This window comes from Chiloscyllium punctatum, chromosome 36, assembly GCF_047496795.1.
Source record: "Chiloscyllium punctatum isolate Juve2018m chromosome 36, sChiPun1.3, whole genome shotgun sequence".
Lineage (NCBI taxonomy): Eukaryota > Metazoa > Chordata > Chondrichthyes > Orectolobiformes > Hemiscylliidae > Chiloscyllium > Chiloscyllium punctatum.
This window is the reverse complement of record NC_092774.1, coordinates 32,746,254-32,760,845: the sequence shown is the minus strand read 5'-3', so window position 1 is coordinate 32,760,845 and position 14,592 is coordinate 32,746,254. Positions and strand designations below refer to the sequence as shown.

Below are 14,592 nucleotides of genomic sequence, written 5' to 3'. Positions count from 1 at the left end.
CCGCCGTCTGCGCTGTGACACATGTTGTGAAATCACAGTTCGACCGACAGAATGTGGGAATTTAGAAAAAAGTTTATATTGACACAGCCTCCATACGTCTGCGAAACAGCATATCACACGACACCAGTGGAGGTCTTTGACATCAGGCTCGAAGGTGCCTGCCGCGTGCCAGACAAAAACCTGAAGTGTTCTGTGCAAACTGGTCCCCAAGCGGCAGCAGAGTGGCGCAGCGGGAGCGTGCTGGGCCCATAACCCAGAGGTCGATGGATCGAAACCATCCTCTGCTATCGTTCACTGTCACCTTGATCTGCTTTTCTTCAGCAAGCTGCCTTTGCATCTACTTGCCGATGTTCATATCGATCCACTCCATTCAAACGGCATGGGATTTTAGAGGTCTCAGTGGTATTCTGTTCTTGGTCGGTTTCCTCTGAACTGAATCGCAAAACCGGTTCTCTACGATGCTAATGAGCTGGTAAAGTTGAAACTCAGACATCGTCCCCCACCATTAGGACGGATACCACCGATTGTGAATAACCTCAGAGAGAGAGAGAGAGAGAGAGAGACAAGTGACAGACAGTCGCCGTGGAATCCATGGGCTGAATGGCTTCTGTCTGCGCGAGAATGATGCTACGTGTTGCTGAGGGAGCAAAAATGGTTCATTTTTAACCGTCCCTTCCGTGTTGGACTGCCTGCAGTCCCTCAGCTCAGGGCCGTGGGGATGACTCTCAGTGAGTGAAGGTTTCACGCGGATTCTCTTCATCTGGGACACTTGGGGCTCAGATGTTAACTGCTGCGCGGTCGCAGCAAAGAAAGCGATGCCCACTTTGCAATAGACTTTCCGTAAGATTGCTGCGTGAAGACGATTTCTGAACACCATGCAGGCTGCAAAACAATGTGAATTTACCTGGGCGAAGAGTCCTCGGTGTTCATTTCTCTCTGTCCTGCCAGCACAGCATCTTTCTGTCTCTCCGATAACAGACCTTTGGAGAAAGTTCACAATCAAAGTTGTTCATGTTCCCCGCATTAATGTAACTGACACCTCTCACCCCAAGAGTTTCAGAGAGAGAGAGAGAGAGAAAGAGGGAGAGAGAGCAGAAGAGCGAATGGACTCTTACCCTCCCCCAACCCTACATTCCCCCACCCCCCTCCCCCCAGAACAACGTGCAAGTAGAAATAAAATGGTTTAATTATCCGCCAGTGGAGATAGTCCAGTTCCTGGGGATGAGACAAACATCAGCCCCCCCGGGGACAGAATGACCAGCAGATGTTCTGGAAAGGCTTTGCTGCTTGCAATTCTTGCAGCAATGTGGAATGTACTTCACACTGAGCAAGTTTCAGCTGGCTCAGAGTCTCCAATGTTCATTGTTGTGTTTGCCGCCAGCTCAGAGAAAGAACAATATGAAGGACGTAGGAGTGAATAACGATCCTCGTGAGAGGGCGAATAACTGTTAATGGAGACTGTTAGTGGCTAACAATACGTCGTGTGTCATAGCAGACGAGGTGATAAACAGGAGTCTTTTGTGTGGTAGGGGTGAAGGACATGGGGGAGTTCAGACCCTATAGTTATAGAACTCGATATTGAAGACCGGAGGGCTGGAAGGGCTCCAAGTGGAAAATGAGATGTTGTTCTTTCATCTGGAGCTAGAACACTGCTGCAAGCCTGAGACAGGGATGTTGGCCAGGGAACAGGGTGATGTGTTAAAGTGGCAGGCAACCGCAAGGTCAGGGCCTTTAGTTTCTGCGGGCAGAAGCGGGATGTTCTGCGAAGCAGTCACCCAGTTTATGCTTCATGCTACGTTGGGGAAACGACACTGTGAGCAGAGAATGCGGTGGAATGAAATAGCAGCAGGGAGACTGGATGAGAAGCAGCTGTTCGGGAGAGTCTTTGCCGCTTGCAATTCTGAGAGCAATCTCAAATGTATTTCATACTGAGCATGTCTCAGGTCGCTCAAGAGGTCTGGGGCATTACCTGCGTGCGTGCTTTCTGGCTCGTTCGTCTCGGCGTATGATTCTCGCTTTGGGTCTGTTACTGCGCTGATTTGCGAGAGGTCCCGGGTTCAAATCCCGGACGAGCCCGCGTTTTTTAACTTGACTTGTGCAAAACTGCCTGATTAACTTTCTCAAAAAGCACCTTCGTGAAACCAGCGTGGGCTGCCTGGAGTACGAATGAGGCAGAAAACAGAGAAATGAAATGGTTGGAGATCGTGTTCAACAAGCTACTTGGATGCTGCCTGAACTGCTGTGCTCTTCCAGCACCACTAATCCACAATCTGGTTTCCAGCATCTGCAGTCATTGTTTTTACCATAGTGCTCAACAGGTTGACGTGAGTGGTGCGGTGTTTGAGGAATGTCAGCAATCAAGGTAGATTGGAAAATTGGGACAGCTCTCCTCGGAGAACCGAACTTTTCCAAGTCATGAGGGACCTAGAAACAGGAAATAATGTTGTGAAAATGCTCCCACGCCTGAAAGGATCCATAACGATTCGGCAGAATTTTAAGTCACGAGGAAAAGAAGTAAAAGTGACATTAGGAAGAACGTTTTCGTACAGGGAGTGGTGAGGGTCAGTAAGTCCCTGTCTGACATTGACAAAGAGGAAGATTCAATGGACCCAAAAGGGAATTCGGTGGTCACGTTCAGATGTACAGATTTACGCTGAGAAGGCGAGAGAATGAAACGAATAGAAACACACGTTTACTTAAGTGCAGAACCAGCAGAGGGAAGGTGGGCCGCATGGCCGCCGTCTGCGCTGTGACACATGTTGTGAAATCACAGTTCGACCGACAGAATGTGGGAATTTAGAAAAAAGTTTATATTGACACAGCCTCCATACGTCTGCGAAACAGCATATCACACGACACCAGTGGAGGTCTTTGACATCAGGCTCGAAGGTGCCTGCCGCGTGCCAGACAAAAACCTGAAGTGTTCTGTGCAACCAGCTCCCCAAGCGGCAGCAGAGTGGCGCAGCGGGAGCGTGCTGGGCCCATAACCCAGAGGTCGATGGATCGAAACCATCCTCTGCTATCGTTCACTGTCACCTTGATCTGCTTTTCTTCAGCAAACTGCCTTTGCATCTACTTGCCGATGTTCATATCGATCCACTCCATTCAAACGGCATGGGTTTTTAGAGGTCTCAGTGGTATTCTGTTCTTGGTCGGTTTCCTCTGAACTGAATCGCAAAACCGGTTCTCTACGATGCTAATGAGCTGGTAAAGTTGAAACTCAGACATCGTCCCCCACTATTAGGACGGATACCACCGATTGTGAATAACCTCAGAGAGAGAGAGAGAGAGAGAGACAAGTGACAGACAGTCGCCGTGGAATCCATGGGCTGAATGGCTTCTGTCTGCGCGAGAATGATGCTACGTGTTGCTGAGGGAGCAAAAATGGTTCATTTTTAACCGTCCCTTCCGTGTTGGACTGCCTGCAGTCCCTCAGCTCAGGGCCGTGGGGATGACTCTCAGTGAGTGAAGGTTTCACGCGGATTCTCTTCATCTGGGACACTTGGGGCTCAGATGTTAACTGCTGCGCGGTCGCAGCAAAGAAAGCGATGCCCACTTTGCAATAGACTTTCCGTAAGATTGCTGCGTGAAGACGATTTCTGAACACCATGCAGGCTGCAAAACAATGTGAATTTACCTGGGCGAAGAGTCCTCGGTGTTCATTTCTCTCTGTCCTGCCAGCACAGCATCTTTCTGTCTCTCCGATAACAGACCTTTGGAGAAAGTTCACAATCAAAGTTGTTCATGTTCCCCGCATTAATGTAACTGACACCTCTCACCCCAAGAGTTTCAGAGAGAGAGAGAGAGAGAAAGAGGGAGAGAGAGCAGAAGAGCGAATGGACTCTTACCCTCCCCCAACCCTACATTCCCCCACCCCCCTCCCCCCAGAACAACGTGCAAGTAGAAATAAAATGGTTTAATTATCCGCCAGTGGAGATAGTCCAGTTCCTGGGGATGAGACAAACATCAGCCCCCCCGGGGACAGAATGACCAGCAGATGTTCTGGAAAGGCTTTGCTGCTTGCAATTCTTGCAGCAATGTGGAATGTACTTCACACTGAGCAAGTTTCAGCTGGCTCAGAGTCTCCAATGTTCATTGTTGTGTTTGCCGCCAGCTCAGAGAAAGAACAATATGAAGGACGTAGGAGTGAATAACGATCCTCGTGAGAGGGCGAATAACTGTTAATGGAGACTGTTAGTGGCTAACAATACGTCGTGTGTCATAGCAGACGAGGTGATAAACAGGAGTCTTTTGTGTGGTAGGGGTGAAGGACATGGGGGAGTTCAGGCCCTATAGTTATAGAACTCGATATTGAAGACCGGAGGGCTGGAAGGGCTCCAAGTGGAAAATGAGATGTTGTTCTTTCATCTGGAGCTAGAACACTGCTGCAAGCCTGAGACAGGGATGTTGGCCAGGGAACAGGGTGATGTGTTAAAGTGGCAGGCAACCGCAAGGTCAGGGCCTTTAGTTTCTGCGGGCAGAAGCGGGATGTTCTGCGAAGCAGTCACCCAGTTTATGCTTCATGCTACGTTGGGGAAACGACACTGTGAGCAGAGAATGCGGTGGAATGAAATAGCAGCAGGGAGACTGGATGAGAAGCAGCTGTTCGGGAGAGTCTTTGCCGCTTGCAATTCTGAGAGCAATCTCAAATGTATTTCATACTGAGCATGTCTCAGGTCGCTCAAGAGGTCTGGGGCATTACCTGCGTGCGTGCTTTCTGGCTCGTTCGTCTCGGCATATGATTCTCGCTTTGGGTCAGTTACTGCGCTGATTTGCGAGAGGTCCCGGGTTCAAATCCCGGACGAGCCCGCGTTTTTTAACTTGACTTGTGCAAAACTGCCTGATTAACTTTCTCAAAAAGCACCTTCGTGAAACCAGCGTGGGCTGCCTGGAGTACGAATGAGGCAGAAAACAGAGAAATGAAATGGTTGGAGATCGTGTTCAACAAGCTACTTGGATGCTGCCTGAACTGCTGTGCTCTTCCAGCACCACTAATCCACAATCTGGTTTCCAGCATCTGCAGTCATTGTTTTTACCATAGTGCTCAACAGGTTGACGTGAGTGGTGCGGTGTTTGAGGAATGTCAGCAATCAAGGTAGATTGGAAAATTGGGACAGCTCTCCTCGGAGAACCGAACTTTTCCAAGTCATGAGGGACCTAGAAACAGGAAATAATGTTGTGAAAATGCTCCCACGCCTGAAAGGATCCATAACGATTCGGCAGAATTTTAAGTCACGAGGAAAAGAAGTAAAAGTGACATTAGGAAGAACGTTTTCGTACAGGGAGTGGTGAGGGTCAGTAAGTCCCTGTCTGACATTGACAAAGAGGAAGATTCAATGGACCCAAAAGGGAATTCGGTGGTCACGTTCAGATGTACAGATTTACGCTGAGAAGGCGAGAGAATGAAACGAATAGAAACACACGTTTACTTAAGTGCAGAACCAGCAGAGGGAAGGTGGGCCGCATGGCCGCCGTCTGCGCTGTGACACATGTTGCGATTCAGTGTGAAATCACAGTTCGACCGACAGAATGTGGGAATTTAGAAAAAAGTTTATATTGACACAGCCTCCATACGTCTGCGAAACAGCATATCACACGACACCAGTGGAGGTCTTTGACATCAGGCTCGAAGGTGCCTGCCGCGTGCCAGACAAAAACCTGAAGTGTTCTGTGCAACCAGCTCCCCAATCGGCAGCAGAGTGGCGCAGCGGGAGCGTGCTGGGCCCATAACCCAGAGGTCGATGGATCGAAACCATCCTGTGCTATCGTTCACTGTCACCTTGATCTGCTTTTCTTCAGCAAGCTGCCTTTGCATCTACTTGCCGATGTTCATATCGATCCACTCCATTCAAACGACATGGGTTTTTAGAGGTCTCAGTGGTATTCTGTTCTTGGTCGGTTTCCTCTGAACTGAATCGCAAAACCGGTTCTCTACGATGCTAATGAGCTGGTAAAGTTGAAACTCAGACATCGTCCCCCACTATTAGGACGGATACCACTGATTGTGAATAACCTCAGAGAGAGAGAGAGAGAGACAAGTGACAGACAGTCGCCGTGGAATCCATGGGCTGAATGGCTTCTGTCTGCGCGAGAATGATGCTACGTGTTGCTGAGGGAGCAAAAATGGTTCATTTTTAACCGTCCCTTCCGTGTTGGACTGCCTGCAGTCCCTCAGCTCAGGGCCGTGGGGATGACTCTCAGTGAGTGAAGGTTTCACGCGGATTCTCTTCATCTGGGACACTTGGGGCTCAGATGTTAACTGCTGCGCGGTCGCAGCAAAGAAAGCGATGCCCACTTTGCAATAGACTTTCCGTAAGATTGCTGCGTGAAGACGATTTCTGAACACCATGCAGGCTGCAAAACAATGTGAATTTACCTGGGCGAAGAGTCCTCGGTGTTCATTTCTCTCTGTCCTGCCAGCACAGCATCTTTCTGTCTCTCCGATAACAGACCTTTGGAGAAAGTTCACAATCAAAGTTGTTCATGTTCCCCGCATTAATGTAACTGACACCTCTCACCCCAAGAGTTTCAGAGAGAGAGAGAGAGAGAAAGAGGGAGAGAGAGCAGAAGAGCGAATGGACTCTTACCCTCCCCCAACCCTACATTCCCCCACCCCCCTCCCCCCAGAACAACGTGCAAGTAGAAATAAAATGGTTTAATTATCCGCCAGTGGAGATAGTCCAGTTCCTGGGGATGAGACAAACATCAGCCCCCCCGGGGACAGAATGACCAGCAGATGTTCTGGAAAGGCTTTGCTGCTTGCAATTCTTGCAGCAATGTGGAATGTACTTCACACTGAGCAAGTTTCAGCTGGCTCAGAGTCTCCAATGTTCATTGTTGTGTTTGCCGCCAGCTCAGAGAAAGAACAATATGAAGGACGTAGGAGTGAATAACGATCCTCGTGAGAGGGCGAATAACTGTTAATGGAGACTGTTAGTGGCTAACAATACGTCGTGTGTCATAGCAGACGAGGTGATAAACAGGAGTCTTTTGTGTGGTAGGGGTGAAGGACATGGGGGAGTTCAGGCCCTATAGTTATAGAACTCGATATTGAAGACCGGAGGGCTGGAAGGGCTCCAAGTGGAAAATGAGATGTTGTTCTTTCATCTGGAGCTAGAACACTGCTGCAAGCCTGAGACAGGGATGTTGGCCAGGGAACAGGGTGATGTGTTAAAGTGGCAGGCAACCGCAAGGTCAGGGCCTTTAGTTTCTGCGGGCAGAAGCGGGATGTTCTGCGAAGCAGTCACCCAGTTTATGCTTCATGCTACGTTGGGGAAACGACACTGTGAGCAGAGAATGCGGTGGAATGAAATAGCAGCAGGGAGACTGGATGAGAAGCAGCTGTTCGGGAGAGTCTTTGCCGCTTGCAATTCTGAGAGCAATCTCAAATGTATTTCATACTGAGCATGTCTCAGTTCGCTCAAGAGGTCTGGGGCATTACCTGCGTGCGTGCTTTCTGGCTCGTTGGTCTCGGCGTATGATTCTCGCTTTGGGTCTGTTAATGCGCTGATTTGCGAGAGATCCCGGACGAGCCCGCGTTTTTTAACTTGACTTGTGCAAAACTGCCTGATTAACTTTCTCAAAAAGCACCTTCGTGAAACCAGCGTGGGCTGCCTGGAGTACGAATGAGGCAGAAAACAGAGAAATGAAATGGTTGGAGATCGTGTTCAACAAGCTACTTGGATGCTGCCTGAACTGCTGTGCTCTTCCAGCACCACTAATCCACAATCTGGTTTCCAGCATCTGCAGTCATTGTTTTTACCATAGTGCTCAACAGGTTGACGTGAGTGGTGCGGTGTTTGAGGAATGTCAGCAATCAAGGTAGATTGGAAAATTGGGACAGCTCTCCTCGGAGAACCGAACTTTTCCAAGTCATGAGGGACCTAGAAACAGGAAATAATGTTGTGAAAATGCTCCCACGCCTGAAAGGATCCATAACGATTCGGCAGAATTTTAAGTCACGAGGAAAAGAAGTAAAAGTGACATTAGGAAGAACGTTTTCGTACAGGGAGTGGTGAGGGTCAGTAAGTCCCTGTCTGACATTGACAAAGAGGAAGATTCAATGGACCCAAAAGGGAATTCGGTGGTCACGTTCAGATGTACAGATTTACGCTGAGAAGGCGAGAGAATGAAACGAATAGAAACACACGTTTACTTAAGTGCAGAACCAGCAGAGGGAAGGTGGGCCGCATGGCCGCCGTCTGCGCTGTGACACATGTTGTGAAATCACAGTTCGACCGACAGAATGTGGGAATTTAGAAAAAAGTTTATATTGACACAGCCTCCATACGTCTGCGAAACAGCATATCACACGACACCAGTGGAGGTCTTTGACATCAGGCTCGAAGGTGCCTGCCGCGTGCCAGACAAAAACCTGAAGTGTTCTGTGCAACCAGCTCCCCAAGCGGCAGCAGAGTGGCGCAGCGGGAGCGTGCTGGGCCCATAACCCAGAGGTCGATGGATCGAAACCATCCTCTGCTATCGTTCACTGTCACCTTGATCTGCTTTTCTTCAGCAAGCTGCCTTTGCATCTACTTGCCGATGTTCATATCGATCCACTCCATTCAAACGGCATGGGTTTTTAGAGGTCTCAGTGGTATTCTGTTCTTGGTCGGTTTCCTCTGAACTGAATCGCAAAACCGGTTCTCTACGATGCTAATGAGCTGGTAAAGTTGAAACTCAGACATCGTCCCCCACTATTAGGACGGAATACACCGATTGTGAATAACCTCAGAGAGAGAGAGAGAGAGACAAGTGACAGACAGTCGCCGTGGAATCCATGGGCTGAATGGCTTCTGTCTGCGCGAGAATGATGCTACGTGTTGCTGAGGGAGCAAAAATGGTTCATTTTTAACCGTCCCTTCCGTGTTGGACTGCCTGCAGTCCCTCAGCTCAGGGCCGTGGGGATGACTCTCAGTGAGTGAAGGTTTCACGCGGATTCTCTTCATCTGGGACATTTGGGGCTCAGATGTTAACTGCTGCGCGGTCGCAGCAAAGAAAGCGATGCCCACTTTGCAATAGACTTTCCGTAAGATTGCTGCGTGAAGACGATTTCTGAACACCATGCAGGCTGCAAAACAATGTGAATTTACCTGGGCGAAGAGTCCTCGGTGTTCATTTCTCTCTGTCCTGCCAGCACAGCATCTTTCTGTCTCTCCGATAACAGACCTTTGGAGAAAGTTCACAATCAAAGTTGTTCATGTTCCCCGCATTAATGTAACTGACACCTCTCACCCCAAGAGTTTCAGAGAGAGAGAGAGAGAGAAAGAGGGAGAGAGAGCAGAAGAGCGAATGGACTCTTACCCTCCCCCAACCCTACATTCCCCCACCCCCCTCCCCCCAGAACAACGTGCAAGTAGAAATAAAATGGTTTAATTATCCGCCAGTGGAGATAGTCCAGTTCCTGGGGATGAGACAAACATCAGCCCCCCCGGGGACAGAATGACCAGCAGATGTTCTGGAAAGGCTTTGCTGCTTGCAATTCTTGCAGCAATGTGGAATGTACTTCACACTGAGCAAGTTTCAGCTGGCTCAGAGTCTCCAATGTTCATTGTTGTGTTTGCCGCCAGCTCAGAGAAAGAACAATATGAAGGACGTAGGAGTGAATAACGATCCTCGTGAGAGGGCGAATAACTGTTAATGGAGACTGTTAGTGGCTAACAATACGTCGTGTGTCATAGCAGACGAGGTGATAAACAGGAGTCTTTTGTGTGGTAGGGGTGAAGGACATGGGGGAGTTCAGGCCCTATAGTTATAGAACTCGATATTGAAGACCGGAGGGCTGGAAGGGCTCCAAGTGGAAAATGAGATGTTGTTCTTTCATCTGGAGCTAGAACACTGCTGCAAGCCTGAGACAGGGATGTTGGCCAGGGAACAGGGTGATGTGTTAAAGTGGCAGGCAACCGCAAGGTCAGGGCCTTTAGTTTCTGCGGGCAGAAGCGGGATGTTCTGCGAAGCAGTCACCCAGTTTATGCTTCATGCTACGTTGGGGAAACGACACTGTGAGCAGAGAATGCGGTGGAATGAAATAGCAGCAGGGAGACTGGATGAGAAGCAGCTGTTCGGGAGAGTCTTTGCCGCTTGCAATTCTGAGAGCAATCTCAAATGTATTTCATACTGAGCATGTCTCAGGTCGCTCAAGAGGTCTGGGGCATTACCTGCGTGCGTGCTTTCTGGCTCGTTGGTCTAGGCGTATGATTCTCGCTTTGGGTCTGTTACTGCGCTGATTTGCGAGAGGTCCCGGGTTCAAATCCCGGACGAGCCCGCGTTTTTTAACTTGACTTGTGCAAAACTGCCTGATTAACTTTCTCAAAAAGCACCTTCGTGAAACCAGCGTGGGCTGCCTGGAGTACGAATGAGGCAGAAAACAGAGAAATGAAATGGTTGGAGATCGTGTTCAACAAGCTACTTGGATGCTGCCTGAACTGCTGTGCTCTTCCAGCACCACTAATCCACAATCTGGTTTCCAGCATCTGCAGTCATTGTTTTTACCATAGTGCTCAACAGGTTGACGTGAGTGGTGCGGTGTTTGAGGAATGTCAGCAATCAAGGTAGATTGGAAAATTGGGACAGCTCTCCTCGGAGAACCGAACTTTTCCAAGTCATGAGGGACCTAGAAACAGGAAATAATGTTGTGAAAATGCTCCCACGCCTGAAAGGATCCATAACGATTCGGCAGAATTTTAAGTCACGAGGAAAAGAAGTAAAAGTGACATTAGGAAGAACGTTTTCGTACAGGGAGTGGTGAGGGTCAGTAAGTCCCTGTCTGACATTGACAAAGAGGAAGATTCAATGGACCCAAAAGGGAATTCGGTGGTCACGTTCAGATGTACAGATTTACGCTGAGAAGGCGAGAGAATGAAACGAATAGAAACACACGTTTACTTAAGTGCAGAACCAGCAGAGGGAAGGTGGGCCGCATGGCCGCCGTCTGCGCTGTGACACATGTTGTGAAATCACAGTTCGACCGACAGAATGTGGGAATTTAGAAAAAAGTTTATATTGACACAGCCTCCATACGTCTGCGAAACAGCATATCACACGACACCAGTGGAGGTCTTTGACATCAGGCTCGAAGGTGCCTGCCGCGTGCCAGACAAAAACCTGAAGTGTTCTGTGCAACCAGCTCCCCAAGCGGCAGCAGAGTGGCGCAGCGGGAGCGTGCTGGGCCCATAACCCAGAGGTCGATGGATCGAAACCATCCTCTGCTATCGTTCACTGTCACCTTGATCTGCTTTTCTTCAGCAAGCTGCCTTTGCATCTACTTGCCGATGTTCATATCGATCCACTCCATTCAAACGGCATGGGTTTTTAGAGGTCTCAGTGGTATTCTGTTCTTGGTCGGTTTCCTCTGAACTGAATCGCAAAACCGGTTCTCTACGATGCTAATGAGCTGGTAAAGTTGAAACTCAGACATCGTCCCCCACTATTAGGACGGATACCACCGATTGTGAATAACCTCAGAGAGAGAGAGAGAGAGACAAGTGACAGACAGTCGCCGTGGAATCCATGGGCTGAATGGCTTCTGTCTGCGCGAGAATGATGCTACGTGTTGCTGAGGGAGCAAAAATGGTTCATTTTTAACCGTCCCTTCCGTGTTGGACTGCCTGCAGTCCCTCAGCTCAGGGCCGTGGGGATGACTCTCAGTGAGTGAAGGTTTCACGCGGATTCTCTTCATCTGGGACACTTGGGGCTCAGATGTTAACTGCTGCGCGGTCGCAGCAAAGAAAGCGATGCCCACTTTGCAATAGACTTTCCGTAAGATTGCTGCGTGAAGACGATTTCTGAACACCATGCAGGCTGCAAAACAATGTGAATTTACCTGGGCGAAGAGTCCTCGGTGTTCATTTCTCTCTGTCCTGCCAGCACAGCATCTTTCTGTCTCTCCGATAACAGACCTTTGGAGAAAGTTCACAATCAAAGTTGTTCATGTTCCCCGCATTAATGTAACTGACACCTCTCACCCCAAGAGTTTCAGAGAGAGAGAGAGAGAGAAAGAGGGAGAGAGAGCAGAAGAGCGAATGGACTCTTACCCTCCCCCAACCCTACATTCCCCCACCCCCCTCCCCCCAGAACAACGTGCAAGTAGAAATAAAATGGTTTAATTATCCGCCAGTGGAGATAGTCCAGTTCCTGGGGATGAGACAAACATCAGCCCCCCCGGGGACAGAATGACCAGCAGATGTTCTGGAAAGGCTTTGCTGCTTGCAATTCTTGCAGCAATGTGGAATGTACTTCACACTGAGCAAGTTTCAGCTGGCTCAGAGTCTCCAATGTTCATTGTTGTGTTTGCCGCCAGCTCAGAGAAAGAACAATATGAAGGACGTAGGAGTGAATAACGATCCTCGTGAGAGGGCGAATAACTGTTAATGGAGACTGTTAGTGGCTAACAATACGTCGTGTGTCATAGCAGACGAGGTGATAAACAGGAGTCTTTTGTGTGGTGGGGTGAAGGACATGGGGGAGTTCAGGCCCCATAGTTATAGAACTCGATATTGAAGACCGGAGGGCTGGAAGGGCTCCAAGTGGAAAATGAGATGTTGTTCTTTCATCTGGAGCTAGAACACTGCTGCAAGCCTGAGACAGGGATGTTGGCCAGGGAACAGGGTGATGTGTTAAAGTGGCAGGCAACCGCAAGGTCAGGGCCTTTAGTTTCTGCGGGCAGAAGCGGGATGTTCTGCGAAGCAGTCACCCAGTTTATGCTTCATGCTACGTTGGGGAAACGACACTGTGAGCAGAGAATGCGGTGGAATGAAATAGCAGCAGGGAGACTGGATGAGAAGCAGCTGTTCGGGAGAGTCTTTGCCGCTTGCAATTCTGAGAGCAATCTCAAATGTATTTCATACTGAGCATGTCTCAGGTCGCTCAAGAGGTCTGGGGCATTACCTGCGTGCGTGCTTTCTGGCTCGTTGGTCTAGGCGTATGATTCTTGCTTTGGGTCTGTTACTGCGCTGATTTGCGAGAGGTCCCGGGTTCAAATCCCGGACGAGCCCGCGTTTTTTAACTTGACTTGTGCAAAACTGCCTGATTAACTTTCTCAAAAAGCACCTTCGTGAAACCAGCGTGGGCTGCCTGGAGTACGAATGAGGCAGAAAACAGAGAAATGAAATGGTTGGAGATCGTGTTCAACAAGCTACTTGGATGCTGCCTGAACTGCTGTGCTCTTCCAGCACCACTAATCCACAATCTGGTTTCCAGCATCTGCAGTCATTGTTTTTACCATAGTGCTCAACAGGTTGACGTGAGTGGTGCGGTGTTTGAGGAATGTCAGCAATCAAGGTAGATTGGAAAATTGGGACAGCTCTCCTCGGAGAACCGAACTTTTCCAAGTCATGAGGGACCTAGAAACAGGAAATAATGTTGTGAAAATGCTCCCACGCCTGAAAGGATCCATAACGATTCGGCAGAATTTTAAGTCACGAGGAAAAGAAGTAAAAGTGACATTAGGAAGAACGTTTTCGTACAGGGAGTGGTGAGGGTCAGTAAGTCCCTGTCTGACATTGACAAAGAGGAAGATTCAATGGACCCAAAAGGGAATTCGGTGGTCACGTTCAGATGTACAGATTTACGCTGAGAAGGCGAGAGAATGAAACGAATAGAAACACACGTTTACTTAAGTGCAGAACCAGCAGAGGGAAGGTGGGCCGCATGGCCGCCGTCTGCGCTGTGACACATGTTGTGAAATCACAGTTCGACCGACAGAATGTGGGAATTTAGAAAAAAGTTTATATTGACACAGCCTCCATACGTCTGCGAAACAGCATATCACACGACACCAGTGGAGGTCTTTGACATCAGGCTCGAAGGTGCCTGCCGCGTGCCAGACAAAAACCTGAAGTGTTCTGTGCAACCAGCTCCCCAAGCGGCAGCAGAGTGGCGCAGCGGGAGCGTGCTGGGCCCATAACCCAGAGGTCGATGGATCGAAACCATCCTCTGCTATCGTTCACTGTCACCTTGATCTGCTTTTCTTCAGCAAGCTGCCTTTGCATCTACTTGCCGATGTTCATATCGATCCACTCCATTCAAACGGCATGGGTTTTTAGAGGTCTCAGTGGTATTCTGTTCTTGGTCGGTTTCCTCTGAACTGAATCGCAAAACCGGTTCTCTACGATGCTAATGAGCTGGTAAAGTTGAAACTCAGACATCGTCCCACACTATTAGGACGGATACCACCGATTGTGAATAACCTCAGAGAGAGAGAGAGAGAGAGACAAGTGACAGACAGTCGCCGTGGAATCCATGGGCTGAATGGCTTCTGTCTGCGCGAGAATGATGCTACGTGTTGCTGAGGGAGCAAAAATGGTTCATTTTTAACCGTCCCTTCCGTGTTGGACTGCCTGCAGTCCCTCAGCTCAGGGCCGTGGGGATGACTCTCAGTGAGTGAAGGTTTCACGCGGATTCTCTTCATCTGGGACACTTGGGGCTCAGATGTTAACTGCTGCGCGGTCGCAGCAAAGAAAGCGATGCCCACTTTGCAATAGACTTTCCGTAAGATTGCTGCGTGAAGACGATTTCTGAACACCATGCAGGCTGCAAAACAATGTGAATTTACCTGGGCGAAGAGTCCTCGGTGTTCATTTCTCTCTGTCCTGC

At 49.2% G+C, this 14,592-nt stretch overlaps 5 non-coding genes across 5 annotated transcripts; all 5 read left to right on the top strand.

The window, feature by feature from the left end:
* Window positions 1–215: 215 nt before the first annotated feature.
* Window positions 216–287, top strand: trnam-cau (transfer RNA methionine (anticodon CAU)). The gene has a single exon. It is a non-coding gene; the product is annotated as a tRNA-Met (tRNA).
* A 2,663-nt stretch (window positions 288–2,950) lies between these two features.
* On the top strand, window positions 2,951–3,022 carry trnam-cau (transfer RNA methionine (anticodon CAU)). The gene has a single exon. It is a non-coding gene; the product is annotated as a tRNA-Met (tRNA).
* A 5,387-nt stretch (window positions 3,023–8,409) lies between these two features.
* On the top strand, window positions 8,410–8,481 carry trnam-cau (transfer RNA methionine (anticodon CAU)). Its single transcript has one exon. It is a non-coding gene; the product is annotated as a tRNA-Met (tRNA).
* A 2,657-nt stretch (window positions 8,482–11,138) lies between these two features.
* Window positions 11,139–11,210, top strand: trnam-cau (transfer RNA methionine (anticodon CAU)). Its single transcript has one exon. It is a non-coding gene; the product is annotated as a tRNA-Met (tRNA).
* Window positions 11,211–13,866: 2,656 nt separating this feature from the next.
* trnam-cau (transfer RNA methionine (anticodon CAU)) lies at window positions 13,867–13,938 on the top strand. Its single transcript has one exon. It is a non-coding gene; the product is annotated as a tRNA-Met (tRNA).
* Window positions 13,939–14,592: the final 654 nt, after the last annotated feature.